Here is a 4,844-nt window from a genome sequence, read left to right as displayed (position 1 = left end):
CTTGGTTTGTTATCTTTAATGAGTGAAAGAGTGGTTACAAGTGTCTTTCTCTAGTCCCTTTCTACCTCTTTTCCAGAGGCTTACCCTTGTTAGGATGTCTACATATGTGCTACATTTACACTTAACCAGTTGGCCATCTTTTTTTCTCCCCAAGTTCTCAGGGCTTGACTCATTTGTAGGTAGTTACAGTGTAGAAGTATGAGCTTCCAGCCAGGGTACTTCACAGCACTCTCCTCAGCTCCATAAAGGCAGATTGGTGAAGGTGCTAAGAACAATGTGCTAGTGTTTGGTAATAAGGGAAAGTTTCAGTGTTAAGAAATTGCCTTTTCAAAGGATTTTGATGCTCACTGTATCAAGTACTCTGTCAGCCTTTGAGATAGAGCTGGGTTCACAATGGGCCTCTCTTCCTAAGCACTATAAATGGGCAAACCATTTTAACTTTACTGACCTAATTTCTTCATCTATAAAAGGGGATATATGGAATTACTATCCAAAGAGTGGCTTTGAGTGTTAAATGCTTATGAAGCGTTTACGCTGGTGCTTTTATTAGGGCCTCTTTTAGCTACATGAAAAGCCAAGTAAGTATCCTTAAATATATAAAGTCCCTCCTCTATTTGGGCATGATTAAGTTGTACAGTTCACCTGCTTATCTTGCAAAACTGAGCTTTTAATGTTAAAGTAGTACGTGGGCTTTTGTATTAAACTATATTGTAATATCTTAAGAGTCAGAATGCTTTTATTTTTTTTCCAAATGCTTTTATATTCATTGCTTTATTTAAGCGGCTAAAATAGGTCCTGGTCCTTAGTAGGGTAAATGGTTGCCCAGGCCGAGAATTGTGTGTGGTGAGTGTTTTTCCTTGATTACAGCTAATTGATATACGATGGTAGTTTTACTGTAATTTTAAAATTCTGATAATGCAGAAATCTCTTCATTTATAGGCAAAGGTATTTTTCTGGATGCAAAGAAAGTCAATCCAAGTAGCAAGAAATAGCAAATCTTGAGAAAGTTTTTATTAAGAAACTTGATTTTAAGAAAGGTTCAAACTTACAGAGAAGTTGCAAAAAATGTTACCTTGAAATTTTGTGTACCTTTCATGTAGATTCACTCACATTTGCTTTCTGTATATTATGTATGTATGATTTGCTGAACCACCAGAAATTAAGTGGCATACCCCCTTTATCTCTGAAAATTCAGTTTGTGTCTCCTAGGGATAGGGCATTCTCTTGCACAACCACATTATATAGTTATCAAATTCAAAACTTTTAAGATTGGTATAGTATTTATATTACAATCTATATTCAAATTGTGCCAAATGTCTTAACTACTAACCTTTAACAATCCCCCTGTTCTATCACCCATTGCATTTGTTGTCTCATTTCTTCAGTTTCCTCTTAATTTGGAACAGTCCTCTAGCCTGTTCTTCACAACAGTAAGAGTTTGAAAAAAAAGTTCATGCCAGCTGTTTAAAAAATGTTAATTTAGATTATTCTAGTTGTTTCCTCATGCCTCAATTCAGGTTATGCATTTTGGAAGGAATACTAAATACTGGTGCATTGTACCAGAAGGCACACATCATGTCAGTTTAACCCATTATTGGTGTTCACTCTTAGTTAAGGTGTTGTCCACCAGATTTCTCCATTGTAAAGTTATTTTTTCCCTGTATAATATTCTGTGGGAGGATATATTGAAACTATCTGAACTTTCAACAAACCCAATGATTTTAGCATATAATTAATATTTTTTTACAGTTTATTATTTTTTTAATTATTTTTTTTTAACGTTTATTTATTTTTGAGACAGAGACAGAGCATGAATGGGGGAGGGTCAGAGAGAGAGGGAGACACAGAATCTGAAACAGGCTCCAGGCTCTGAGCAGTCAGCACAGAGCCCGACGCGGGGCTCGAACTCACATACCATGAGATCGTGACCTGAGCCGAAGTCGGATGCTTAACCGACTGAGCCACCCAGGCGCCCCTTTACAGTTTATTTTTGAGAGAGAGCATGAGCGGTGGAGGGGCAGAGAGAGAGGGAGGGAAAGAGAATCCCAAACAGGCTCCACCTCACAAACCATGAGATCATAACCTGAGCCAATATCAAGAGTGGAACGCTTAACCAGCTGAGAACTGAACCACCCAGGTGCCCCTAGCATATAATTATTTTTGCTTGAATCAGTTATACCTTCTGTTTGCTGGTACAGGGTCTGTCAAGAGGGGCTTTTTCTTCCCATAGACTCCAGTTCTTGTTTCATGCATTTTACCTCAATTCAGCCAGTGGGGGGTTGCCCTTTCTGACTCCTTTAATAAGGCTAAGTTACATTCTGTTAATACATTGAGGATTCTTATTTATGACCAAATACTTTGAAACATACCAGATTTCTCTCTGCATAAGTCCTAACAGTATTGTAAAATTATGAAAGCTTGCTGGGATGTCTTAAGGGATAAACTGCAGGTGGAAATTTACCTGTGGTCAAGATTCTGTCACCAGAAGGGGCAATTTCAGAGAATCATGTCCTAATTCTACACTGATTTTTGAAATGCTACATACACCTTTTATTTCTTCATGTGTGTGCCCTAATTGCTTTTTTAAAATCACATAATGCAGGGGACCCTGGGTGGCTCAGTTGGTTAAGCACCTAACTATAGCTTATGTCGTGATCTCACAGTTTGTGAGTTCAAGCCCTGCATTGGGCTCTCTGCTGTCAGCACAAAGCCCACTTCAGATCCTCTGTCCCCTTCTTTTTCTGCCCCTTCCCTGCTTGCACTCTCTATGGCTCTCTCAAAAGAAACATAAAAAAAATCACATAATGCAGGGGCGCCTGGGTGGTTCAGTCAGTTAAATGTCTGACTCTTAATTTCAGCTCAGGTCATGATCTCAAGGTTCATGGGATCGAGCCCCACGTTGGGCTTTGTGCTGACAGCACAGCCTGCTTGGGATTCTCCCTCTCCTCTCCCCTGCTTGTGCGCGCGCGAACGCGCTCTCTCTCTCTCTCTCTCTCTCTCTCTCTCTCAAACATTGGAAATAAATTCTGAAGCACAGAAAGATAAAATTTCTTAAAAAATCACAATACGTATGTAAATTCTCAAAATTCAAATAAGTAAATCCATCTTGAATAGCTCTCTTATAAACCTTACTCTTTCTAGAGTTAACTACTGTCAATGGTTTACTGTTAAGTTTTTACCTCTATCTGTATACATATTAAAATGTTTTGTTTCTATGCTTTGACATAAATTGAATTATTGATTTTGCAATTTGCAGAATTTGGAGATCTTTGTCAGTAGTTAAGCATCTTTCTCATTCTTTGTAACTATTGCATAATGTTCCAAAGGGTGGATGTGTCAGGTTTTTATCACTTTAATGCCTATTCTCTGGCCTCCTTATTGCCAAAATTGGTTGACAATCTGGAGGTATTCTGAGAGTGGAAACCATATAAAGTGAGGTTCAGAGAACTCATAATTTCTTACAGTCTTAAAAATTACATTGGTTTATGCTTGTGTTCTTTAAAAAAAATTTCTTTAACATTTATTCATTTTTGAGAGACAGTGAGTTGGGGGGAGGGGCAGAGAGAGCGGGAGACACAATCTGAAGCAGGCTCCAGGCTCTGAGCTGTCAGCACAGAGCCTGACTTGGGACTTGAACTCACAGACCGCTAGATCATGCCCTGAGCTGGTGATATGCTTAACCAACTGAGCCACCCAGGTGCCCCTATGCTTGTGTTCGTAAGATAGAACTTCTTTCAGGTTTTCTAATACTAATCAAGTCTTGCACTTTTTATGTTAAAGGTTTTTTGGTGTTTTTTTTTTTACACAGAGGATGTATATATTTGGAATGTTTATTTTCGTGTTGCTTAAAATAGCAGAATGATGAGTAACATGTCCAATATTTAATGTTCAGCATAGATGTGGGTAATAGTACCTCACACTCAGCTAACATTACTGGGATGAATGAATTATCCACATGATGATATAGTAAGGTATTACAATAATTTAAGGAGGTCCCTATTTGAGCATAGATCTAACTAGCTGGGTCATGTCTACTATACTAGTGTGGGGAGAATCTTACTGGCTTGAAACAAAGATCTTTCCGATGAGTTGCTGTTGTGCCCTGTGCACGGAAGTATGAAATTCCATTAAAGGAAGCTGTTGTTAGAAATAAAATGGCTGATTTTGTGTAAAAGTAGATATGACCCATGATCCATGTGAGACAACCTTGGAGACACTCATGTCGTTGGGAAACAGCGCAAGCTGGAGATCCTGCATTAGCATCTAGGAGTAGAAGTACTTGTAAGTACCAAGCAGTATTCTAAGCACATCACATTAACTGAATCCCCTCCTCATCACTGAGAAGTAGGTGGCTAATTCCCACATTGCATCCTACAGACAAGTGAATTGCTAGATGTCACAGTAGGAAGTGGCAGGTCTGTGCCACATTGCCTTTATTAAATGAAGAATATTATGTGGGGAAAATGGATGTTATAAAAGGAGAAATTAGGAATGGGGATCAAAAGGATTTCCATCTAATCTGAATGTCCTCAATTATAATGTTCTATTAACATGATAAGGGCACTTTATTTTGAAGTATGCTTCATGCCCAGTGTGGAGCCCAGTGTGAGGCCTGGACTCAGAGCCCTGAGATCAAGACCAGAGCTGAGATCAAGAGTTGGATGCTCAACTGACAGAGCCACCCAGGTGCCCCAAAAGGACACTCTTTAAATAGGCTTTCCTCTATCATAACTTCTAACCAGTTTATATTCGCTAAAGACCATATGAGAAGCTTACCAGCAGTAGTCAGATTAATTTCACCTTTTCGAAATAAACCAGGATAAAACCATTTTGCCCTGATCCTA

The sequence above is a fragment of the Panthera pardus genome, unplaced genomic scaffold (assembly GCF_024362965.1).
Source record: "Panthera pardus isolate Hobbes unplaced genomic scaffold, ASM2436296v1 HiC_scaffold_13, whole genome shotgun sequence".
Taxonomy (NCBI): Eukaryota; Metazoa; Chordata; class Mammalia; order Carnivora; family Felidae; genus Panthera; species Panthera pardus.
Note: the sequence above shows the minus strand (reverse complement) of the source record.